This window comes from Gekko japonicus, unplaced genomic scaffold (genome assembly GCF_001447785.1).
Source record: "Gekko japonicus isolate JY-2015 unplaced genomic scaffold, Gekko_japonicus_V1.1 scaffold1321, whole genome shotgun sequence".
Lineage (NCBI taxonomy): Eukaryota > Metazoa > Chordata > Lepidosauria > Squamata > Gekkonidae > Gekko > Gekko japonicus.
In genome coordinates, this window is record NW_015177053.1 from 70,735 (window position 1) to 97,595 (window position 26,861).

At 49.6% G+C, this 26,861-nt stretch overlaps 1 protein-coding gene across 1 annotated transcript in view; it reads left to right on the forward strand.

Moving 5' to 3' along the window:
- Positions 1–26,861, forward strand: part of EPHA1 (EPH receptor A1) — a 172,880-nt gene that overhangs the window by 4,131 nt on the left and 141,888 nt on the right. The window lies entirely within an intron of this gene.

The window sequence follows — 26,861 nt, forward strand, 5'->3', positions numbered from 1 at the left end:
GGGAAGTTGAGCATGCGCAAAAATCGCCATTCTCTGAATGGCTGCCTGTGCGCATGCTCAAACTGCTTTAAAAAAAAATACAAACGCCGACGCCCGCAGCGTGTGAGCGGGCGTCCAACGGAGGCATTTGCAAGATGGAGGGTGAGTCTGATCGCGTTTATGCCGGCAGAAAGGCCGCGTCTGAACGCACCCAGTGGCCAGAAATACCAGGTGCCATCAGGAGGTCCACCAGTGGGGCCAGGACATTAGAAGCCCTCCCACTGTTGACCCCCCCCCCCCCCAAGCACCAAGAAGATAGAGCATCACTTGCCCCAGAGTCCCTATCTATACCTTGTGGCTAATAGCCACTGATGGACCTCTGCATTAAAGTTGTGAGCCAACGATTTGGCTACTGCATAAATTAGTTTGCTCTGGAGCCATCCTCCCTGAGCTAAGACAAAAATGTGTGAGCTGGAGGCTAAAAAACTGTGAGCTAGCTGACACTAACTCAGCTTAGAGGGAACACTGGATGCCACTTAGGTCAGTTTTGATGAAGGTGTGGAGTGAAGGTGTGGAGAGATGGTAGAAATGCCATCCCGAACTATGGTTCCCAGAATTCCCCAGGGATGAGGGGACAATTACGAAACATATCAAGATCCGTAGTGTAGCTATGGCCCTGGGACTTCACCATTGATGACTGTGAAGTGAATTGAAGTCTTGGTAATGATTGACTCCATCAGTCATGATGACTGTGATTAAAATCAGTCCAATCGGAATACTTCAGCTTAACGAGTTCGTTAGCCCGTCTGAGTTGTATTGTTGCTTCACTGACTGACTGACAGCCTATACTAATGACCTTTAAACCTGAATTACTTAAATGTTGACATACATAACCTGTGGTGAAATACTGGATTAGAAATGCACAGATGATGAATAGCAAATTCAGAATTAATAAGGTGATGAACATGTTTCTCTGTCTGGTTTAGGTACAGAGGTCACAAATTTCTGGACAACTTCATTGCTAAACATCTATTTTGAATGCAGGCTAGGTACTCCACATGTACTTTCGGTTTCTCTAGGAGGGCCAATAATGTCTCCAGGGGCCATTTCAAGTCAAAAAACGACACGCCTGAGGGCATAACCCCCCTCTTCCTGCATGTTGTGGTCCCAATCCAAATTGGTCTCACATGGGCCTGGGAATTAAGTTCCAAGCATGGAACTCACAACACACATTCTGATTGTGTGCCCTGGGGAGGACCTGAGGAAAGCGTAAAGTGTAGTCAAGCCCTCTTTACATGACGCTCCATACTGCTTCTCCCTTCCTTTTGGTAGTGGTTAAGTGAGCGGACGCTAATCTGGGAGAACCGGGTTTGATTCCCCACTCCTCCACTTGCAGCTGCTGGATGACCTTGGGCAAGCCATAGTTCTGTCAGAAGTGTTCTTGAAAAGAGCAGTTTCTGTCAGAGCTCTCTCGGCCCCACCTACCTCACAGGATGTCTGTTGTGGGGAGGGGAAGGGAAAGGAGTTTGTAAGCAGCTCTGGGACTCCTTTGGGTAGTGAAGGGCGGGGTATAAATCCAATCCTCCTTCTCCTCCTCCTTCTCCTCCTCTTCCTCTTTCTTTAAAAAACACAACTGAATTAATGGAGAGAAGGCTTATAAATGGGTGTGAGCCATGCCAACTAAATGGAACTGCCATATTCAGGGACTGTGCACCTCTGATTACCAAATGCTGGGGGTGAAAGAAACAGGCCGTGGCTATTGCCATCTTGCTTGGTTTTAGAGATTGTCAGGGAATTCTGGTTGGCCACTTCTGGGGACAAAGCCTTGGCCTTATTTACTTATTTGATTTAAACCCTGCTCTTCTCCTCAATGGGGACCCAAAGCAGCTTACATCATTCTCTTCCCCTACAATTTTCCCCCTCATAACAACCAGGGCTATTTTGGGGCAGAAATGCACAGGAACGGAGTTCCAACTGGCTCCTGAGTTGGCCACGTCCAGCACGAGCTCATTAGCATAACAGGCCACACCCATCAGCAGAAACTCATTAGGATTGGCTACATTAGGGGTGTGTGGCCTAACATGCAAAGGAGTTCCTGCTACAAAAAAAGCCCTGGGTTTTGACAACAAACAAGGTAAACAGAATAAGAAGCAAAAGGTGGGTGTGTCTGGATGACCACACTTCTGGTAACAAGGGGGTGTGGCCTAATATGCTAATGTGTTGTACTATCAGGGGTTTGGCCTACTATGCTAATGAGTTTCGGCTGTTGGGTGTGGCCTATTATGCTAATGAGTTCCTGCTGGGCTTTTTCTACAAAAAAAGCCCTCATAACAACCCTGTGAAGGTAGGTGAGGCTGAGAGGGTGTGACTGGGCCCAGAGTCACTCGGCCAGCTTCCATGGCAGAGTGGGGATTCGAACCTGGGCCTCCCGGGATCTAGTCTTCCTCTCTAACCACTGCACCATGCTAGCTGGCTCATCCTTAAGTCGTTTCCTGGTTTCCCTTCTTGCTCTTCTTTCTTTCTCCCGTTCCCGCCTTTCGGTTTCAAGGCAGGGAGTGTGCTCCTTCCCACAGACTTCACTAGTCAAGGATTAAGGAACATAATTATTCTCTCTTCCTTTCCTCCAGCATTCAGACACCTGTCTTGTAGAAGCAGCCGTTCAGGAAAACTTGTTTATGTCTAGACTGATTTCTGCCGCTTCAGTCTGGGCAAGGCTAGACTGTGGGTTAGAAGGTGTCGGGGGCACATTTCGAGAGCCAGCCGCCTCCTGTCTTCACGTGAAGGGAGAGGACGGAAAGAGGGGCTAATTAGGGATGCCAGCCTCCAGGTGGGACCTGGGGGCCCCCCCCCCCCCGGAATTACAGCTCATCCCCAGACTACAGACAGAGGTCAGTTCCCCCTGGAGAAAATGGATGCTTTGGAGGGTGAACTCTATGGCGTTATACCCCACTGAAACCCCTGTCCTTCCCAGACTCCACCACCAAATCTTCTTGAGTCTCCCAGCCTGGATCTGGCAACACTACCCCCCATCCCCTGCCGGTGGCCAGGTGGCACCTGGCAACACTACCCCCTGAATATATCCCCTCATTGTCCGGCAGCCTTCTTTTCTTTTTTTCCTTGGCTTCACCTTAGCAGTGGCTGGTCCCGTCTTTCCTCCAGAAATGAGACTTCCTCAGGGAAGGCGTTGCCTCTCCCTATTTACATGGTGCCACCGTTTTGAGAGAGCAAGGCCTTCACCTGCTTTAGAGTGACCTCACCATGTTGGTTAGGCTTGCCAAGTCCCCCCCGGGGGGCGAGGAAACCCCCGCCCCAGAGGCCCGTTCCCCGCCGCCGGCGGATCGGGCCCCGGGGGGAGCCCCACCCCGATGTGCGCGTCACCCGGAAGTGACGCGACCATGCCGGGCACGCTGGAGGCAGGGCCACAGTCATCTGAGGGAAAACTATGGTTTTCTCTCCGATGGTCGTGGCCCCGCCCCCAGCGTGCCCGGCGTCATCACGTCACTTCCGGGTGGCGTGCGTGCGCGCTCCAGCCGCCAGCCGGGAGTCCCCCGCTGCGGCGCAACGCCGGACTTGGCAACCCTAATGTTGGTGGTCAGCCCTGTATTGCCCTGTGGTTCAGGACTTGCGTTGCAGGAAGAAGAGCCTAGTGGCTAGCAGTTGAAAGGCCTCAGATAGCACAAAGGACTTATCTGTAACCCTGGAAGGCGGCTGCTAGAGGTATGAAGGCTCAGGGCAGGGCAGAAACAATGAAGGAAGGGGATTTTATCCCCTCCCCCACCCCCAGAGTTTCAATTTTTTCAACAAAGACACTGAAAATTTTAGAGACCACTAGAAGTAAAAAACCCAAAATCCTGCAATTATTTTTTTTCTCTTTTGAATCGAGTGAAATGCTTTGCAAATTCTATTCACTATACCAGGGGTCATTTCCTGCAGGGGCGCACAGGAGCGGAGCTCCAGCAGTAAAGAGCCCAGGGGGTGGGCACATGCAACAAGCCCCGCCCCCTGCTCCCATCAGCCCTCAGTCAGAGCAAGAAGCAGCCAGGTAAGTTGCAGAGCCAGCCCGGACCCCCGGTCCAAAACAGTCCAGTGGCACCTTTAAGACCAAGTTTTATTCAGGTACAAGCTCTCCTTCCTCTGCGAGGACAGATCTGGACGTTCCCCCCTACCCAATAGCTAGCAATCCAAAACAGTCCAGTGGAGCCTGAGCGGTGGGTGTTGCCTTCTGACACACTTCCGGTGATGTCAGGGGGTGTGGCGTATGCAAACAAGTTATGCTAATGAGTTATGCTAATGAGCTCCTGCACCTCTTTTTCTACGAAATGACCCCTGCACTATACTATGATTAAAAAAAAAAATGGCAAGACAGTATATAGTATTAGATCATTCCTGGTTATTCTCTAGACATGTACAACACATATATTTTCAAGGACATGTTTATTGTTCAGATATGACTACTTTTGTCCCGAACGAATATGCTATAATATGAATGATAATACACCATTATTTATTTTCTCCATTTAAACCCCGCCTTTCTCCCCAATGGGGACCCCAAGTGGCTTACATCATTCTCCTCTTCCCAGTTTTATCCTCACAACAACCCTGTTAGGTGGGTAAGGCTGAGTGTGTGTAATTGGCCCAAGGTCGCCCAGGAAGCGTCCATGGCAGAGTGGGGATTTGGGGAGGGGCTGTGGCTCAGTGGCAGAGCATGTGCTTGGCATGCAGAAGGTCCCAGGTTCAATCCCCGGTATCTCCAATTTAAAGATTGGGCAGCAGGTGATGGGAAAGACCTCTGCCTGAGACCTTGGAGAGTAGACAGTACTGACTTTAACGGGCCAATGGGTCTGATTCAGTATAAGGCAGTTTCATGTGTTTATGTGACCCTGGGTCTCCCGGATCCTAGTCCGGCACTCCAATTACAAATGCCACACTGGCTCTGAAGTGTTAACTTGTCAGCCGGACATGTGGCTAGCCCTGTTGTGATTGTAGGGTTGCCAACCTCCAGGTGGTGGCTGGAGGTCTCCCGCTCTTACAACTGATCTCCAGGCAACAGAGATCAGGAGAAAACAGCCACTTTGGAAGGTGGACTCTACGGCATCATACTGCATTTAACCTCTCTCCCCTCCCCAAACCCCATCCTCCTAAGGTTCTGCGCCCCCCCCCAAATCTCCAGGTATATCCCAACCTGGAGTTGGCAACCCCTTGTGATTATATGTCTGTTCCAGTGTTCCCTCTAAGCTGAGTTAGTGTGAGCTAGCTCACAGTCTCTTAGCCTCTGGCTCACACATTTTTGTCTTCGCTCAGGAAGGAGGGCTCCAGAGCAAACTAATTTATGCAGTGGCCAAATCACCTGCTCACAACTTTAATGCCAGGAGCTCACAAAGTAGAATTTTTGCTCACAAGGGAACCCATTTCATGTACGATATCAAGTTTTTTTAATTTTATTTTTTTTCAGCCTCTCAGATGGGCATGATTCAGAAATTTGCAGCCTGCATATTCTCTCTCTCTCTCTCTCTCTCCCCACACACACACACACCACTTACTCATGCTTACAGATAATTGTACAGTATACATATAATTGTACTGTATGCCAAACTATGTTGCATTTTATGTTGTCGAAGCTGCAAAATAAGTTTAGGCTTGATAAGGAAATAAATATTGCATATATTTCACATTTTCTTCAATTCCTCCCCCCCTCCCGGCTAAAATTTTCTCCCCCGCCCCATGGCTTCAAAATTCCCAGGAATTTTACATTTCTAGCTTCCGCCAGGCAGGGCAGACAGTACTGAGTCAGATACTCTGACTCCATGCAAGGAAGCTTCCCATAGGCAGAAATCCCTGTAAATGAAAAGCATAGACATCTTTTTCTTCTTGTCCCTTAAGGAATTAATTTCAAAGGTCCCTGTCTTGCCACTCCCTGTTTATTTTTCTCTCTGTGATCAAGGAAGTTCTCCGGGGAAGGAATTTTTGCTCGGCGCTCAGGTGGGCTAAGTTCATGTCTGGACTGATTCTGCTTTCCATTCCGACACCACGATCTTGACGGCGCTGGCCGATTCATACCCCATAAATCTATACATGCGGTTAGGCTTTTCTGGTAAGACTGGGACTAAGCGAAACCTGGAAGCCAAGGCAGCTGCAAAGGGAGTGTTCTCTTGGGCAATAGAAGGAAAGAGGTCATCGGGAGAGGAGCAGAACGGTCCAGGGAGGAATGGCGCATCCTAGAAGGCAGCGTACGTGGAAAAGGAAGTCTGTTTCCTAGTTGTGGATGATCGTAGTTCTAGTTCAGCGATAACAGCCGTCTCCTTTGCATGTGGAAGACTGCAGGTTAAATCCTAGGATTGTCAAGCTCCAGGTGGTAGCTGGAGATCTCCTGCTAGGGATGCCAGCCTCCAGGTGGGACCTGGGGGATCTCCCAGAATTCCAGCTCATCTCCAGACTACGGAGATCAGTTCCCCTGGAGAAGATGAATGCTCTGGAGGGTGGACTCTGTGGCATTGTACTCCACAAAGGTCCCCCGGCTCCATCCCCAGTTTGGTGTAGTGGTAAAGTGCACGGCCTCTAGTCTGGGAGATCTGGGTTTGATTCCCCACTCCTCCACTCGCAGCTGCTGGATGACCTTGGGCAAGCCATAGTTCTGTCAGAGCTGTGCTTGAAAAAGAGCAGTTTCTGTCAGAGCTCTCTCAGCCCCGCCTACCTCACAGGGTGTCTGTTGTGGGGAGGGGAAGGGAAAGGAGATTGTGAGTCGCTCTGAGACGCCGAGTGAACGGTGGGGTATAAATCCAATTTCTCCTCCTCCTCGTCCTCCTGTGGCCGGGGGGACCTGGCAACCCTGTCTCCTGCTATTACAACTGATCTCCAGGTGACAGGAATCAGTTCACCTGGCGAAAAGGGCCACTCTGAAAGGTGGACTCTATGGCAATATACCCTGCTGGGGTCCCTCCCTTCCCCAAACCCCGCCCTCCTCAGGCGTCACCCCCAAAATCTCCAAGCATTTCCCAACCCAGAGATGTCAACCCTATTCAGTCCCCAGCAGTTCCACTTAAATGGATTGGGTAAGAGGCCGTATGAAAGGTCTTTTCTAGAGAGCTGGTGCCAGTCAGAGTAGACTGTACTGCCTTTGATAAACCAGTGGCCTGACTCAGTAACGGGAAGCTTCATGAGAATTCTTGTGTTGTTGTTTTTCTGGCAGTAGTATTGATAATCTCGCTATCGACATTATTTTGCTCACCCCTAGTTTAATAGCACTCATTACCAGGGTGCAACAGTATTATTCAATTTTGTCAACATTTCCAGACTTGACTAAGTGTGTCAGCTTCCTGCTTAGGGCCAGGAGATCTCCCATCTCCCATTCTCCACTGCCATTCAGCCGGGCGGTGGGAGGAAATTCCTGGCCAGAATGGGGGTGTATGGTTGGCATTTCTAGCATGATGACGTTGCTTCTGGCATGACCTGGAAGTGACATCATCACACTGGGTGACGCTCTAGCATTTGGCCAAAACTCTATGGTTAACCAAAGAGTTTTGAGCCAATGCTAGAGTGTCAATCCCTCCTCCTAGCACGATGATGCCACTTCTGGGTTGCTCCGGAAGTGATGTCATGCCAGTGTTCCCTCTAAGCTGAGTTAGTGTGAGCCAGCTCACAGTTTTTTAGCCTCCGGCTCACACATTTTTGTCTTTGCTCAGGAAGGATGGCTCCAGAGCAAACTAATTTAGGCAGCAGCCAAATTGCTCGCTCACAACTTTAATGCCAGTAGCTCACAAAGTAGAATTTTTGCTCACAAGACTCTACAGCTTAGAGGGAACATTGGTCATGGCACCGGGGATGCCGATTGCCTTCCTGAGTCCCCAGCGATACAGAAATCCCCATCTCCCTCTAGTTAGACTTGACAGAATTTCCATCGTTAAAGAAAATTCTGTTTAGAATGCATAGTGCAAAGTTTAGAATGACTCAGACATCAAAAGCTGAGCCACCTGAAGCCGGCACAGTAGCCTTGATCCTTCTGCTCGAGGAGCTAAAAAGCCGAGGCTAAAAACCGAGAGGCTGTTGGGTCCACAACTTCAAAAGAAAATTGAAGACATCTGGAGATGTATCCACAGATCTCCAGCAACTTCCTGTGCCCCAAGTTAAGTACAGGAATGTGAAACAAGCTCAAATTGCAAACACTTTAAATACAGTTCACATTGTGCTGAGCCTTGCTGTTTTATTATATGCAAAGCTTTTCAAAAGAGGGTTTGGGGATGGCCTGGTGAATGCAGGTTGGCAATAGCTTTTAGTGGGGGAACAGAGGGTATAAAGCCCCTTTGGAATAAATCTGTTTACTCAGGCCCGTAGCTAAGGTGGGGTTTGGGGGGGCTCTGCCCCCTTTCTTAAAGGCACAGCCCCACATGAATTTCTCCCGTAAATGCTTTTTTCAAATAATTTTAAAACATTTTTTAAAGGCATATGCTCGTTTAAGGAGAGTGGGGTGCTGTAGTTGACTAATTCCTGCACTGAGCAAGGGGGTTGGAGTAGGTGACCTCTAGGATCCCTTCTAACTCTGTGTCAAGAAACTGCCTAAGTGTTCGATTTCTCGACTATGGAAGTCATCACCCCCACCTGTCAGCTTGTTATCAGAATTGTTGGGCTTAGGCTGGCAGAAGTGATTTACTTGCAGTTGAGAGATCTATCCTGGTAAAGTTTTATGTGTTTTTATGCAAATTAGAGTGAGTTTACTGGCCAAACCCAGATAAGTATTTCCAGTGCCAGGCCTACCATCTACCAGAAATTTATTCTCCCTTCCCTCCCCGCTTTCTCAGCCTGCTGTTTTCACACTCTGGACTGGGGCTAAGATTTGCAGAAGCCTTTATGCTTTGATTTTAAAAGGCTTGATTCCACAGTAACTGAGTCATAATCCTCAGAATTCTGGCTTTTCTTTCTGCACTGAGGACTTCAGCCCTACTGGGGTGGGGAATTGCCCCACAAGCCACAAAATCCTGGCTACAGGCCTGATACCTTAAATCATATCTGACTCAGAGGTTAAGACGCTGAGCTGCAGACCAGAAGGTCTGTAGCTTGGCATTCCGAGACCCTCGTGCCGCGTGACGGAGTGAGCTCCCGTCCCTGGCCCCAGCTCCTGCCAACCTAGCAGCTCGAAAGCAAGAAATTGCAAGTAGATAAATAGGTACTGCTTCGGTGGGAAGGGAACAGTGTTCCGTGAGCTTCGGCATTTAGTCATGCCGGCCACATGACCATGGAGAAGTCTTTGGACAGCGCTGGCTCTTCAGCTTGGAAACGGAGATGAGCACCACCCCCTAGAGTCGGATTTGACTGGCTTTCGAGCAAGGGAAACCTTTACCTATAAGCAAAGAGCCTGAAACTGGTTTCCCCAATCTGAGTTTAGGATAGTGTGTCACCCCAGGTAGGGAAATTACTGGAGATTTGGGGGAGGAGCCTGGGGAGGGTAGAGTTTAGGGAGGGGAAGGAGCTCAGCGGAGATGCGATGCCATAGAGTTCCCCCTCCAAAGCTGCCATTTTCTCCAGGGGGGCTGATCTGTATAGTCCAAAATTTGGTCGTAATTCCGGTTGGAATCAGTGTTCCCTCTAAACTGAGTTAGTGTGAGCTAGCTCACCGTTTTTTAGCCTCCGGCTCATACCTTTTTGTCTTAGCTCAGGAAGGATGGCTCCAGAGCAAACTAATTGATGCAGTAGCCAAACTGCTTGCTCACAACTTTAATGCCCGTAGCTCACAAAGTAGAATTTTTGCTCACAAGACTCTACAGCTTAGAGGGAACAACCCCTACAAGTGTGTGAGAGCCACTGTAATTCCCATTTAACCTTTGCATTTGTAAATAAGAAAATAATTACAGGCCCCTAAGTCTACAAGTAAACTTACCATGGAAAGGCTGCTTTGTAGGGTTGCCAGCCTCCAGGTGGGGCCTGGGGATCTCCCGCTTTTACAACTGATCTCCAGCTGACAGAGATCATCTTCCCTGGAGAAAATGGCTGCTTTGGAGGGTGGACTCTGTGGCATTGGACCATGCTGAGGCCCCTCCCCTCCCCCAACCCCGCCCCCTGCCCTCTCCTGGCTCCACCCCCAAAGTCTCCACGTATTTTTCAACCCAGACCTGGCAACCGTACTGCCTTGGACTTTCCATTGCCAGAAGAAATTAATCTGTTGGATGGGGGGTAGAGGATTAAAATAAATGTCAGGCTTCTAAAACAAACTATTTTTAATTGGATCTGTGGACCTCAGATAAGTATCCATATGAGTAGTTGGTGGAGACTGGATAGCAAGACCTACCTATAGAGCTTTTCTGTTTTTTGTCTGCCCCATGTTATAATGTGAAGTTAAAGTCACATCATGTACAGTACTGGTCACAACTGCTGTATTTCATATTTTCCCCCATTTATTTATTATATTTATTTATTTACTTTATTCATACCCCAACTTTCTCCCTAGTGGGAACCCAAAGTGGCTTACATTGTTCCACTCTCCGCCATTTTATCCTCACAACAGCCCTGTGAGGTTGGTTAGGCTGATAATCGGTTAGGCTGATAACGTGTAACTGTCCCAAGGTCACCCAATAAGCTTCCACGGCAGAGTGAAGATTCAAACCCAGCTCTGCCACATCCTAGTCTGACGCTCTAAAACACTACACTGCACTGAAGAAGAAGAAGAAATTGGATTTATACCCCGCCCTTCACTTGGAGTCTCAGAGCGGCTTACAAACTCCTTTCCCTTCCCCTCCCCACAACGGACACCCTGTGAGGTAAAGGAAGAAGAAGAGATTGGATTTATACCCCGCCCTTCACTACCCAAAGGTGTCTCAGAGCGGCTTACAAACTCCTTTCCCTTCCCCTCCCCACAACAGACACCCTGTGAGGTGGGTGGGGCTGAGAGAACTCTGACACAAACTGCTCTTTTTCAAGGACAGCTGTGCCAAAGCTTGTGACTGACCCAAGGTCACATCAGCAGGTGCAAGTGGAGGAGTGATCAAACCCGGTTCTCCCAGAGTAGAGTCCGCACACTTAACCACTACACCAAACTGGCTCTCTGGAATAATGTTATGCCATACCTATGATCTAGCTACCATTTAAATTTGGGATACTCCTGAATTCTGCCCAGAATGGAACTCTGTGTAACACCAGAGGATTTGCTTGGGTAAAAATCACTCCAGAATGTTGTGGGAGGCTCATAATGCTGACAGTAGCTGAGTCAGTTGAGGCAAACAGGGAGAAGAGAAACTGGCATGTTCAAGTCCCTCAGAAATGATGGAATTCTGAAGGAGGAGGAGGAGGACACTGGATTTATACCCTGCCCTTCACTCAGAGCAGTTTACAATCTCCTTTCCCTTCCCCTCCCCACAACAGACACCCTTGTGAGGTAGGCAGGGCTGAGAGAGCTCTTTTGAGGACTGCTCCTGAGAGAACAGGGACTGATCCGAGGTCACCCAGCTACCTGCATGTGGAGGAGGAGTGGGGAATCAAATCAAAGAGTACCAGGGTTGTAATGTGGAGGTCCAGGGTCACACCAGCAGCTGCATGTGGAAGAGTGGGGAACAAACCGAGTTCTTCCAGATTAGAGTCCGCACTCCTAACCACTATACCAGAATAGATTTTGAGAGGTCAGATGAGACTTCCAAATTGTCGGCCCCTCCAGTTAGGGATCGGTAGATTTGTGGGATGATAATTGGTCTCCGGCTCATTCCACATTTTTCATTTAGCCCAGAACTGCCACAGTTCACTTGTTTTACTGGGTTTTTTTAAAAAATGCCTCGCTTTTCTTCCCGACAAGGACCCAAAGCAGCCTGTGAAATCTGTTTATCCTCACAACAATCCCATAAAGCAGGTTAGGCTGAGTGGGAGTGACTGGGCCCCTGGTCACCCAACAAACGTATGTAGCAAAGTAGGGATATGAACCTGGTTCTTCCAGATCATCCATGGTCAGTCCATTGAACGCCACTATTTTTCCTGCGAGAGTTGGACTATCAGGAAGGCCGAGCGCCGAAGAATAGATTCTTTTGAACTATGGTGCTGGAGAAGGCTCTTGAGAGTCCCTTGGGCTGCGAGAAGATCAAATCAGTCAATCCTAAAAGAAATCAACCCTGACTGTTCCCTGGAAGGCCAGATAATGAAACTGAGGCCCAAATACTTTGGCCACCAAATGAGAAGGGAGCACTCACTGGAGAAGACCCTGATGCTGGGAAAGATTGAAGGTCAAAGAAGACGGGGACGGCAAAGGATGAGATGGTTAGACAGTGTCATAGATGCAACGAACATGAAATTGAGCCAACTTCAGAGGACGGCGGAAAACAGGAGGGCCTGGCGTGATCTGGTCCATGGGGTCACGAAGAGTCGGACTCGACTTGTGCGACTGAACAACAACAACAAATTTTTACCCCCCCCCGCCCCCGGACAGATAGATAGTAGGATCTTGCCCTGGAGGGCAGGCGCCTGGGTTTTTTTTCAGGGAGATATAGTACTGTATTAAGGTTTGTGTCAAACCCTTTCTGTTCTTCTTATGACAGCACATAAAGGCCATCATGCCTTGGTAAACTCCCTGAGTTTGGGCAGAATCCACACAGGTGCTCAGGAATGAGAATGCCACAGAAACCTCTCCACCTTCCGCCTGAGAATGCAGATTAATCCATGGGACGCCAATGCTGGGTTCCACCCTTCTATATTTAGATACTGTGTGATTCAGATATCTGTTGCTTCATCAGCAAGCTTTGAGGACAGGGTATGTGTACGAGGGAAAGCAAGGCCCTGGGATGTTTTGTTCTTAGGAAGGCCCACTGTTTGTTTCTCTTGTTTCACTGGTCTTCCTTGGACATTTTTCCTTCTGCGTTTTCGCATTCTCTCACAATCTCTGTGAAAGGGGCCCATAGATCAGCTGTGGTAGGGCACTAGAGTTGCCAGGTCTGGGTTGGAAAATATCTAGAGACTTTGGGGGTGGGTCCAAGGGAGGGCAGGGTTTGGGGAGGGGCGGGACCTCAGTGTGGTACCATGCCATACAGTCTACCCTTCAAAGCAGCCATTTTCTCCAGGGGCAAAAACAAAGTAGAGGGCCGCAGCTATATAACCACTCAGACAAAGAAATGCATAAGCTGTTGTAAATAGGGTTGCCAAGCTAGAAACTTACCGCAGCGGGGGACTCCTGGCCGGCGTCTGGAGCGCGCGTGCACGCACCGCATCCACGTCACCCGGAAGTGACGCGGGTACGCTGGGCACGCTGGGGGCAGGGCCAGGACCATCCGAGGGAAAAACATAGAGTTTTCCCTCGGATGACCGTGGCCCCGTCCCCAGCGTGCCCGGCGTACCCGCGTCACTTCCGGGTGACATGCATGTGGGGGTGGAGTTCCCCCGGGGCCCAATCCTTCAGCGGCGGGAAACGGGCCTCTGGGGCGGGGGTTTCCCCGTCCCCCGGGGGACTTGGCAAGCCTAGTTGTAAATGCGCTGTAACATGTAATCTCTCAAGTCATAGAAACAATTCAAAATTAGGGGTCCCAAATCCCCCTGGGGGGCGGAATTCCCCCTGGTTTCGAGCCCCGATTCCCGCTCCCGCGGAATCGAGGCCCAGGGGAAACCCCAGTGACGGAAGTGACGTCACACGCTGGGGGTGGGGCGACACCATTTGAGGGGACCACACTGAGGTCCCGTCCCTCCCCAAACCTATTTATCTACTGCAATTTCTTGCTTTCGAGCTGGTAGGTTGGCAGGAGCTGGGGCCAGGGATGGGAGCTCACTCCGTCACGCGGCACGAGGGTCTCGAAATGCCGAACTATCGACCTTCCGGTCTGCAGGTCTTTGTTTTCCCCTCAAATTGCATCGCCCCGCCCCCAGCGTGTGACGTCACTTCCGGGTGACGCACGCGGGGCGCGCACGCACAAAGAGGACGCCGGCCGGGAGCCCCCCGCTCCTGGCAAAAATTGAGTTGGCAACCCTATTCAAAATACAGTTCTTCGACAACATAGGACAAGACAAATGCAGTAAGGTTTAAAGAGATTGAGAAGAGGTGGCAAAACTCCCCGGAGTGCGTATCGGTTTCGTAGTACAACTTCTTCCAAACGACCTCGCTGGAACATTGTCTTCCGTATTTACATCATGATTGTAACGATTCAGGAAGAACGCTTTCAAATCCTAGTACTTAGTACAATGAAATTCTACAATGACGGGCAAGCTTGCAAAATCAGTTGTAAAAGTGGGAGATCTCCAGGCCCCACCTGGAGGCTGGCAACCCTATGGATAACCTAGGATCACTCTCTGTCATCAGGGGGTTGCCATTCTCCAGTTGGTAGCTGGAGATCTCCCGGAAATTGGGCTCTTTTTGTAGCAGGAACTCCTTTGCATATTAGGCGACACCCCCCCCAATGTAGCTAATCCTCCAAGAGCTTACAGTAGCCCCTGTAAGAAGAGCTCTGTAAGCTCTTGGAGGATTGGCTACATTAGGGGTGTGTCACCTAATATGCAAAGGAGTTCCTGCTACAAAAAGAGCCCTGCGGGGGAATTACAATTGGTCTCCAGGTTACAAAGATCAATTTCCCTGGAGAAAATGGCTGCCTTGGAAGGTGGGCTGTATGGCATTATACCCCATTGAGATCCCTTCCCTCTCCAAGGCCCATCCTCCCTGGGCCCAACCCCCAAACTCCCCAGGAATATCCCAGCCTGGAGCTGGCAACCCTATGTAGTGAACAGAGTCGTCGGCTTCGGAACAATCTCCTGCTTATGACCATTTTGTCAAGCTCGTTCTCCATTTTTTAGTCCCTGTGTCTGGGGAATTAGTGCTCCTTTTGAAAGCCATGGGACTGTCTCCACAGTTCCCTTTCCGTTCACCTGAGTGCAGGGGTGGATCCATCTTGTCTCTACTGCGCATGTAAGAACATGCCCGCGGTGCGCAGACTGTCGTATCACACACAGCCGCTGACGAGATTCATTTTGAGCTGTTCAGTGGCATAAATTATTATCGCACTGGTATGTTTTCTGATATATCTGCAGGGGTCATTTTGTAGATAAAGAGGTGCAGGAGCTCATAATTTATTAGCATAACTTATTTGCATATGCCACACCCCCTGACATCACTGGAAGTGTGTCAGAAGGCAACACCCACAGCTCAGGCTCCACTGGACTGTTTTGGATTGCTAGCTATTGGGGGGGGGGGAACGTGCAGCTCTGTCCTCACAGAGGAGGGAGAGCTTGTGCCTGAATAAAACTTGGTCTTAAAGGTGCCACTGGACTGTTTTGGATTGCTAGCTATGGGGGGGGGAACGCACAGATCTGCCCACACAGGGGAGGTAGAGCTTGTACCTGAAGGCTGCCCTGGGGGGGGGGGCTCTGCAACTTACCTGGCTGCTTCTTGCTCCTCGTGGCCCAACTGAGAGCTGCTGGGAGCAGGGGGCGGGGCTCGTTGCATGTGCCCACCCTCTGGGCTCCTTACTGCCGGAGCTCCGCTCCTGTGCGCTCCCGCAGGAAATGACCCCTGTATATCTGTAATCCAAAAGAACACAGAATGCACATCTACCTGGGTTCCCTATCGGGGCAAGGCAGGCAACTGCAAAGCCATTAACAAAGTGGGAGATCGTCACTTGGAATGTCTTTTATTTGGTCAGACCTTTATACCCCAAGGGTGACCCAAAGTGGTTTACAACATCATTCTCCCCTTCACTATTTTGTCTTCTCCACAACAGTCTTGGGTAGGGATGCCAGCTCCTGGTTGAGAAATTCCTGGAGATTTTGTGGTAGACTCTGAGGAGAACAGGGTTTGGGGAAGGGAGAAGCCTCAGCCAAATATACCGCCCCAGAGTCCACCCTCCGAAGCAGGCATTTTCTCCAGGGGGACGGATGTTCAGTTGTAGTTCTGGGAGGTCTCCAGGTGCCACCTGAAGGTTGGCAACTCAGGGAGCTTCCATGGCAGAATGGAGATTCAGACTTGAGCCTCCGGAGTTGTAGATGGTACTCTAACCACTAAACCACATTGGCTCCCAGGAAATGCTCCGGTAGGAGTCCTGTTTTAATTTCTGAAGCGTTTCAGCGCATGGGGCAATGATGCTCCAGTCTTAAAAGAGGATATTTTTTCTTTATGTTTTATGAATCTTGTATTATTATTTTTTTATAAACTGCCTCAAGCCGTTTCCTGGAGAGTCGGCATGTACGTTCTCTCAATAGAGAATTGTTAGAGGAAAATTAAGGACTGGAGAGAGCATGAGATGGCAAGGAACTTTGCAGTGAAAGGAAATTAAGCTTTTGTGAGGGCTAACTGACAGCAGGTGCAAAAGGAAGCCGCGGATAGGGCTGGATTAAAGGTAGCAGGAGATATTGGTTTCAGAAATGAGGGGCCAGTGGCGGGAGAGAAAAAGACGGTTCGTTGTGAAAAAGAGGAGAGCATGAATTTAGAGCAAAGGTTGGAAGGGAAGGAGGTTTGCGCCACCATCTCTCCAGGTGTGACTTCAAGGTTGTAAATAACAGAGAGATGAGGTGAGCCAAGGTGGTGAAGGAGAAAGACAGTAAGAATGCAAGGAATCCACAGCAAAGTAACCCAAAGTTCATGTGGGAAAAAATAGCAGCATAATCCAAGAAAAGGGGGATATGAAAAGTGTCTGGAATGAAGAGGGGACCTCAGATTTGAGAATGAGAATCAAGGTAAAAAATGGGTGTAGATTCTGAGCATGTGGGTCTCCCAAAACATGTGGTATGGTCTGAGGCCTCCACTGCTTAGGGATGCCAGCCTCCAGGTGGGGCCTGGGGAGCTCCCAGAACTACAGTTCATCTCCAAACTACAGAGATCAGTTCCCCCAGAGACAATGGATGCTTTGGAGGGTGGACTCTCTGGCATTGTGCTCGACTGAGGTCCCTGTCCTCCCCAGACTCCATCCCCAAATCTCCAGGAGTTTCCCAACCTGGATCTGGCAACCCTACACCCATCCCCCGCCAGTGGCCGGGGGGGGGGGTTTGGACCTGGCAATCCTACCACTGCCAATCTGTTGTTTCAGCAGGTGTCACTGGACCCCATACTCCTAATGGGTCCCAGCTCCGAACAGGGGCCAGTTCGCGAAGGCAGAACCAAAGCAGTCAAGAAGACAACGTGGATGGTGGTCGGAAGGGAAGGGAAGCTTCAGGAATGGAAGAAGAAAAGGTGTAGACAGCAGGGCTTTTTTTGTAGAAAAAGCCCAGCAGGAACTCATTAGCATAATAGGCCATACCCAACAGCAGGAACTCATTAGCATATTAGGCCACACCCCTGACAGCACAGCTCATTTGCATATTAGGCCACACCCCCATGTTACCAGAAGTGTGGTCACCCAGCCACACCCACCTTTTGCTTCTTATTCTCTTTACTTTGTTGTCAAAACCCAGGGCTTTTTGCATGTTAGGCCACACACCCCTAATTGTAGCCAATCCGAATGAGTTTCTGCTGTTGGGTGTGGCCTATTATGCTAATGAGTTCCTGCTGGCCCTCCCCCGCCAGTGGCCGGGGGGGGGGGTTTGGACCTGGGAATCCTACCACTGCCAATCTGTTGTTTCAGCAGGTGTCACTGGACCCCATACTCCTAATGGGTCCCAGCTCCGAACAGGGGCCAGTTCGCGAAGGCAGAACCAAAGCAGTCAAGAAGACAACGTGGATGGTGGTCGGAAGGGAAGGGAAGCTTCAGGAATGGAAGAAGAAAAGGTGTAGACAGCAGGGCTTTTTTTGTAGAAAAAGCCCAGCAGGAACTCATTAGCATAATAGGCCATACCCAACAGCAGGAACTCATTAGCATATTAGGCCACACCCCTGACAGCACAGCTCATTTGCATATTAGGCCACACCCCATGTTACCAGAAATGTGGTCATCCAGCCACACCCACCTTTTGCTTCTTATTCTCTTTACTTTGTTGTCAAAACCCAGGGCTTTTTGCATGTTAGGCCACACACCCCTAATTGTAGCCAATCCGAATGAGTTTCTGCTGTTGGGTGTGGCCTATTATGCTAATGAGTTCCTGCTGGTCGTGGCCAACTTGGGAGCCAGCCGGAACTCCGTTCCTGTGCGTTCCTGCCCAAAAATAGCCCTGGTAGACAGCATCCAGGGAGTGGTTGATGGGAGTCCCAGGGGAGCAGGGACATGGGGAGGTGTCGTCAGGCAATAGTGTGACATCACTTCCAGGGAGAACCCAGAAGTGACATCACGCCATCACCCGACAGCCATTTTTAATTTGCTTTTCCTCCTGTCAGCCTTTGGAGTGCCGGCAGGCAATGGGAACTGTGGGCAAGAGATCTCCCTCCCTCACAGACAAATGACCAAGCCTAGCTAGTCTGAGTCTGTTGGGGAACTGATCCGAAGACTGGGACTGGAAGAAGAAATCTGTGGACAGGAAAATCTGAGGAAGTGTCAGCTCTTGTTTTATTTATTTTATTGTGGAAAATGTACATCCCACCTTTCTGCTCTCATAAGGGGCACCGAGGCAATTTGGACTGCAGTCATAAGACCGATTTTCCTGGCCGTAAGTCATACTGAATAGACCTGAGCAGGATTCCACTGTAGATCTTCTGTCTCTTCAAAGAGATAAAATAGCGGGGTGGGAGGAGGTGATTGGGATCAAGTGCGGAAGCATTATGTGTGGAACTCTTTCTCCTGGGCTCTTTTCCATGTGCTTATTGGCCAGTTTGGGGGTTCTGCTTGGACCAGCAGGGAAAATAACAAGAAATCAAAGTTGTTTTCTGTACTGGAACAAATGACACCTCCAAGAAGCTGGTTGACATTGGGGGAAATGATCATACCTCTCCTTGCATACAGCCCAGCCTCTCTGAGGCAGCTTTTTATAGATGTTTAAAGTGATGAGAGATCCAGTCATGGATCTCCGGCATCTCGTATTTTGGCGCTTTGGCTGACATGCTCGGAAAAGAAGGTGGGGCCGGTGTTCTGGAAAGGACTGACCTTTGGATGGTACGAGATTATCATTAGCGGGAATCTGGAGGTGCTGTTGGAACTAATCTTACTGATGGAGAAAAACAGATAGGAGCTGTCGCTAAGAGTGCTTTCTTTCACTGAGAAATTGTCTTCCTTCCTATCCTCTGCTCGCCTAGCCAATCTTCCCCATGCTTCTGGAATCTCTAGACCAGGGGTGTCAAACGTAAGGCCCAGTTACTTTTCCCCCACCATAGAGAACAATGGAGGGGATGGGGCAACCAGTTTGGGGGCCCATAGAATTGGATCCCCTGGTCCAATGTTCTTGAAACTTGGTAGGTATCTTGGGGAGAGGCTCCAGCAGCTAACCTGTGAGTTTGGAGCATCTCCCTCAAATCACCTCCCCTCCAGCCCCCTAGAATATACCCTATGTTTTCGCCATTGATTTCAATGGCCCATAGGATATAATGGGGCCGAAATTGACATTCAGCTGGCGGAAAGACTCCCCAATAGGCTGGTACTGCCGAAATTGACACACGGGAGTATTTCTGCCGGCGGCACTTGCTTCTGCCCGATTCAGCCGCCAGCCCAGGATGGAGCCTGTGGGGGCTGAGGGGAAGTTGTGGGCGCGTGGGAGGAAGGCGGGGGGGGGGGGGCAGAATGCTTCAATGTAGCTACGAGCCTGTGTGTAGGCCTGTTTAAGCGTGTGGATTTTTTTCTTGTATTTTTGTATCCTGTTTTAATTTGTGCTTTTTAGTCGTGTTGCAGTTGTGTTTGTAAACCACTGGATTCACAAGGAAAGGCAGGAAATAAAACATATTAGACAGATAGTGGATTCCTATCTGTGGAATAGTTTTCTAAAAAAAAAAATGGCGTGTATGTCCTTTTTTAAAAAAAATGTCATGAGGCCTTTCCCTTCATCCCCTGGCCTCTCCTTCCTGGTTCTGGTTAGTTCCCTGAGGCAACACTAATTGATCTTTTGTTCCAGTAATTTGTCCCTGTCACTTTTTATCCATTTTTCTGGCTCTGGCTCCTGTGTCCTGAAGAGATGACTGCTTGGCATCAGGGCACTTCCCCCCCCCCCCACTTCATAAATCCAGGATAATTTTAGGTTTATCTTGGGCTGGTTTATGGGTTACCACGGCCAACTTGCGGCCTCTTGGGGGGGTGGTACTGGGCGTCACCCTTCCCTGTAAGCCACATATCATCTGAGTCAGTCCCTCACGAAGCTCACCTGGTGCCATTTCTCTGATTTACAATGTATGTTTTAGACATGCCCATGCAGCTGAGGTCCATGAAGTATGCTGCTTGGCTTACAAAACGAACAGAAGATGATAAAGAAAGAAGGGTGAGGCCTCCATAGGCCTCTTCTACACCACATAAGGGACATTTTCCCCGTCCCAGATGAGGTTTTAGCTGAGCTGGAAGCGCTCTGGATTTGGGCAGCCCTTGAACTAAGCACTCTCCATGGCCTTCCTTAAGTAAGAAGAGTTAGGCTGGGAATAAAGTTTTTGGGGTCTGCCACCTAGAATCATAGAAGCATAAGTTGAGAGGGACCTCCAGGGTCATCGAGTCCAACCCCCGGGCCCTGCACAATGCAGGAAATTCACAACTACCTCCCACACACGCCCCCAGTGACCCCTGCTCCACGCCCAGAAGATGGCAAAAAAGCTCCAGGATCCCTAGCCAAACTGGCCTGGAGAAAGATTGCTTCTTGACCCCAAAGTGGCAGTCAGCATTTCCCTGGGTGTGTAAGGGTGCATTCAGACGGCTCTTTTGATCCGTGCGAGGCACGAGTGCCTCATGGATTTAAATGTAATGTCCAGACATCAACATCTGGGAAACATCCGTCTTCCGTGAGCATCCCGTTTTGCTGTGCTTTGGATCTGTACTAAAAAGGTACTAGTTAAAATTTGGAGTTTTCGGTTCCGAAGGGCCAATTGCGGGCTTGCCCCCATCTGGTCGTTCCAGCGCACAATTAAAAAATGGCGTCAGACCGTCCCAAATGGGCGCCATTTAAAAAAAAAATCTTGATTCTGTGCATGTGTGGATAAACAAGGCCACAATATCACGTCTATGCACATGCACAAAAAATTTTTTTTTAAAAAACCCCACCGCGCATGCCTTCTTCAGTGGATTCACGACCAGACAATCCACAGTGAAAGCAGCGTGCAGTAAGGCGATTCCCCCGGGGGATGTCTGGTCGTGCGAGGACGGATTGAGAAGATCAGGATCAAATTTGAGCCGGCATAATGGCGGGATTAGCTGCCCGTCTGAACGCACCCTAAGAAAGGGCCACGAGAACTAAGCACTGAGGCAACCCTTCCCGCCCTCCCTTCTCATAATTTGCCTAAATTCACAGAATCAGCATTGCTTTTAGATGGCCATCTAGCCCCTGCTTAGAAACCTCCAAAGAAGGAGAGAGCCAGTGCTGTCAGGAAGTTAAGGTTGCCGACTTTCAGGTGGGACCTGGAGATCTCCTAGAATTGCAGTTGAGTTCCAGACTACAGAAGTCAGTTCGGGCTCTTTTTGTAGCAGGAACTGCCTAATGTAGCCAATTCTCTAAGAGCTTACAGTAGCCCCTGTAAGAAGAGCTCTGTAAGCTCTTGGAGGATTGGCTACATTAGGGGTGCGTCGCCTAACGTGCAAAGGAGTTCCTGCTACAAAAAGAGCCCTTTCAATGTCTGCTTTGGAGGATGGGATCTACGGCATTATACCCCACTGAGGTCCCTCTTCTCAAGCCCCACCTTCCCCAGGCTTCATTCCTCCCCCCCCCTCCCAATCTTCAGGAATTCTCAAACCCAGAGTTGGAAACCCCACAGTAAAAAGATATACCAGCTTCGGGGGGGGGGGGGAGTGAAGGCCTGTCGTTTTAGTAGAGACTTAATGAGGTCAGGGCTATTTTTGGGCAGGAACGCACAGGAACGGAGTTCCGTCTGGCTTCCAAGTTGGCCACACCCAGCAGAAACTCATTAGCATAATAAGCCACACCCAACAGCAGAAACTCATTAGGATTGGCTACATTAGGGGTGTGTGGCCTAACATGCAAAGGAGTTCCTGCTAAAAAAAAGCCCTGGGTAAACAGAATAAGAAGCAAAAGGTGGGTGTGCCTGGATGACCACACTTCTGATAACATGGGGGTGCGGCCTAATAGGCCGATGAGTTGTGCTGTCCGGGGTGTGGCCTAATATGCTAATGAGTTTCTGCTGTTGGGTGTGGCCTAATATGCTAATGAGTTCCTGCTGGGCTTTTTCTACCAAAAAAGCCCTGAATGCGGTTGTTTTTCATCACCATGCTCCAAAGCTTCAGCTTCCTTTGCCGACATATCAAACCTCTATTAAAAGGACCAGACATTTTTCTCTGAGTAGGGTTGCCAGGTTGGAGTTTTCTACCAGTGGGGGGTGGGAGGGAGCCTTCCAGGAGTATGAGGGTGGGGTGACATCACTGCACGCAACGTCATCGGTGCGATGAGATCACGCAGAAGTGACGCCATCGCACCAGGGACGCCGCATCGCAATGCTCTAGCATTTTGGCCCAAACTCTATGGTAATGACATTGCTTCTGGGTGTCATCACAGCGGCAATGTCAACATGCGATGTTGCTTGTTCAGGGGTGGGGCTTCCTCCAGCAGCCAACTGGTTGGTGGAGGGCTGGGCCCCCGGAAATCAGGGGAACCCCCGCATGGACTGGGGGTCGGGCATCCCTATCTCCGAGCCTTGTATTTACCCTAAGTCTATAAGTACATGGGATGTAAGCCTAATAAATGCATTATATATCAGTAGTTGACAACTATGGGATGCCCAGGGTGTCCAGTTGCAATACAAAATGTCACCTCTGGCCTTCTTAGGTGTTCTATGCAAAGTGAGTATAGTGTTGGGGTGATGCATCCTTTGCCAGTCTGGGCACCCATCCAGTGCCTCATCTTGACATCCTCTGTACCAGTTCCTCCACTGAAACGAAATTATGCACACACACAAATTGAAACAAGCCCAGATTTCACACTTGTTAATTAAATTTTGAGCACTGAATTTGAAATTTTGATGGTGAAACTGTCATTCCCCAGCTTTATACTTGCGGGTTTCTCTGGAGTGCTTTGACTTGGAACGGCGACTAAAACGAGCCCAAATAATGTAAATCTCTTAAACTGTCATTTCTCTAACAGTGCAGCCCAGCTACTTCAGCCTAAACCTACTGGGTTCAGTGGGATTATACTGGCGTAACTGCATAGGATTGCACTGTAAATATCATTGCTGGTTCAATATCAAATGCTGGTCGTGGCTAAATTGTCAGATATGGTAGATCGCAATACAAAATACTTGGGTTGGGAATACCAAATTCAGGGGACCCCTTACCTTTTTGCGCCTGCAGGGACTTTGGGATTTTGACACAGCATGGTGAATGCAGACACAGAAAGGGTGCCATAAAATGGCTCCTGTAGGAGGAGGAGCCAGCCACAGAATGGCTGTCACTGTTCACTAGGGCTGCCAGCCTCCAGGTGGGGCCTGGAGAGCTCCCGCTTTCACAACTGATCTCCAGCTGACAGAGATAATCTCCCCTGGATAAAATGGCTGCTTTAAAGGGTGGACTCTCTGTACCATGCTGAGGCCCCTCCCCTCCCCAAACCCCACCCTCTCCTGGATCTACCCCCAAAGTCTCCAGGCATTTTCCGTCTCAGACCTGGCAGCCCTACCAGTGTTTACCTTCAGTCACACAGTGAAGACCTTTGTGCTTTGGAGGCCGCTGCTGCTAAAGCAACATTTTTTTAAAAATCTGCACTGCCAATCATATCTCCAAAGCCCCACCTGGCCCCGTAGGATTGCCAGGTCTAGGTTGGAAAATACCTGGAGACTTTGGGGGTGGGGCCAGGAGAGGGCGGGGTTTGGAGAGGGGTGGGGCCTCAGCATAATACAATGCCATAGAGTCTGCCCTCCAAAGCAGGCATTTTCTCCAGGGGAGTTGATCTCTGTCAGCTGGAGATCGGTTGTAAAAGTGGGAGATCCCCAGGCCCCACCTGGAGGCTGGCAACCCTATGGCCCCGCCCACTTCCTAAAAACCCTTGACAGGCACCAGGAAAAAGTGTTCATGGGCCCCACGGCCACCACAGGCTTCACGCTGGGGACCCCCGGCCTAATGAATAGTCAACTGCAAACAAAAAAAGAAATTTGGGAGATGCTTTATTAGTTTCTGCTTTAGTTATTACAGCTGCCCTTCTATGGATTCTTTGAAGAACAAGGCAGAGCAAACCTATTCGGCTCACAGGCCCCGCTTGCTTGTAAAACCGGCTAGGACAGGTGGCGTGATGAAGTATGTGTTACATGTTTGAATGCTGCTCTTTCATGTTTTGGGGCCTTTCACGCTGTTTTACAAATGGAAACAGTCACCGAGGTGAAAGCCGGCTCCCTTTTTAACACCTGCAATAACTCCTGGTTTACACCTGCCACCCCACCCGTGTCTCTGTCTCCTGTGCGTTGGAATCAAGGGCTCGGCAATCCTTTACGCTGCCCTGGCTTCTGAAATGGGGTGTGTTAGAAAGTTGGCTGTAGCAGTGCAACATTTAATCTTGGTACAGGAGGTTTTCTGTACTTAAGACAGAATGGCCACAACTCAAATGGATTCTGCACCGATAGATAATTATATGGGGGGGCTAGAGGGGAAACTGTGTGCTGCATCTTTTGGAAACTGAGAAATCCTAAACAGAGTTACAGCCTTCTAAGGATTTAGGACAGCACTACTCGCCACAGCCAGGGAGGGGAGGGGAGTGATAAACTGCTCCGGGACCCCACGACTCTGAGGGACCCCCCCACTGTATTGATTCATATTGCCTCTGGTGGCACCTGGTTGACCCTTGACCTTCAGGCCAAGCGGCTTACCGCATGGAACAGGAAGTCTGTTTGCCTACCTAGTGTATCAGCATTCATGGTTATTAATGTATTAACATTACATACCAGGCTGTCTGTGTGTAAAGCGCTGTCATGCTGCAGCCAACTCATGCCGACCCGGTAGGGTTTTCAAGGCAAGAGACAAACAGAGGTGGTTTGCCAGTGGCTTCCTTTGCACAGCAACCCTGAAATTCCTTCGTGGTCTCCCATCCAAGTACTGTTAACCAGAGCAACCCTGCTTGGCTTACGAGATCTGACAAGACTGGGTTAGCCTGGACCGTCCAGGCAGTGTTCCCTCTAAGCTGAGTTAGTGTGAGCTAGCTCACAGTATTTTAGCCTCCAGCTCACACATTTTTGTCTCAGCGCAGGAAGGAGGGCTCCAGAGCAAACTAATTTCTGCAGTAGCCAAATCACTCACTCACAACTTAGTGCCAGGAGCTGACAAAGTAGAATTTTTACTCACAAGACTCCACAGCTTAGAGGGAACATTGCTTCCAGGTCAGGGAACATACTAAACTATTGGTATATAATACATTAATTATGTTAATAATACTGTGTTTATTTCCCATGCCCTTATGTATACTACTGACAGCCCTGGGAATGCAGGTAGTGGCAGGGTCCAAGACTATGTTTTGACTAGGGTTGCTGGCCGATGGCCAGATGGACCTTTGGAAGGTGGGGGCAAGGTGATGTGCCCATCAGTGATTTTATGTCGTCGCAATGATGCCCTAGGAACTTCCCAGATCTCTATGGTAAAAACCATAGAAATCTGGGAAATTCCTAGAACATTGCCATGACATCGCGTCTGTGTATGTACCTGGAAGTGATGTTGCAGTGTCATGCAACGCCAATTTCCGTACTGATTTTCCTTCCATTGCTCTGCCAGACAGGAGTGGGAATTCAGAGCGTGGGGTAGGGTCTCCCATCCTGGTGGGTGACCTGGCATCCCTAGTTTGACTTGCTGCTGGGTTAACCTGTCTGGTCAATGCCAGCCAAGCTACAATCTGTGGCCTGCTAACACTGGCTGATATTGGTATCCAATAGAATCATAGAGGTGGAAGGACCTCCAGGATCATCTAGTCCAACCCCCTGCACAATGCAGGAAATTCACAAATACCTCGCCCCCAGTGACCCCTGCTCCACGCCCAGAAGATGACAAAAAAAAAGCTCCAGGATCTCAAGCCAAACTGGCCTTGAGAAAAATGGCTTCCTGACCCCAAAGTGGCAATTGGCATTTCCCTGGGCATGTAGGAAAGGGCCACAAGAACTAAGCACTGAGGCAACCCTTCCTGCATCCTCCCTCTCATGCTCTGCCCAAGTTCACAGAATCTGCATTGCTGTCAGAGGGCCATCTAGCCTCTGCTTCAAAACCTCCAAAGAAGGAGAGCCCACACCACCTCCCAAGGAAGCCTGTTCCACTGAAGAACCACTCAAACTGTCAGGAAGTTCTTCCTAATGTTTAGCCAAAGACTCTTCTGATTTAATTTCAACCCATTGGTTCTGGTCCGACCTTCTGGGGCAACAGAAAACAACTCTGCACCATCCTTTATATGACAGCCCTTCAAGTGGAGCTGCCAACCCTCCCGGCTGGGAAATTTCCTGGAGATTTGGGGGCTTGGGGAGGGGCTTCCATGGGGACATCAGACCATAGAGTCTACCCTCCAAAGCAGCCATTTAGCTGACTTACATTTTCAACTTTTAAAAGTAACTTCCTACCCTGGTAGATCCAGAGGTGCTAGGCAAAATATGCCAGGCGATGTTCTGCCCAGTGGTTTAATCAACCGAGCCCAGCATGTGACGATCAAACGACCAGGAAACGTTTCATTGGAGTGGTGATTCTTCAAGTACTCTGGACATCATGATACACTGGGGTCCTTCCATACCCCTGTGATTGTCGTGGCCAGAGCTATTTTTGGGCAGGAACGCACAGGAACGGAGTTCCGGCTGGCTCCCGAGTTGGCCACGCCCAGCAGGAACTCATTAGCATAATAGGCCACACCCAACAGCAGAAACTCATTAGGATTGGTTGCATTAGGGGTGTGTGGCCTAACATGCAAAGGAGTTCCTGCTACAAAAAAGCCCTGGGTTTTGACAACAAACAAGGTAAACAGAATAAGAAGCAAAAGGTGGGTGTGGCTGGATGACCACA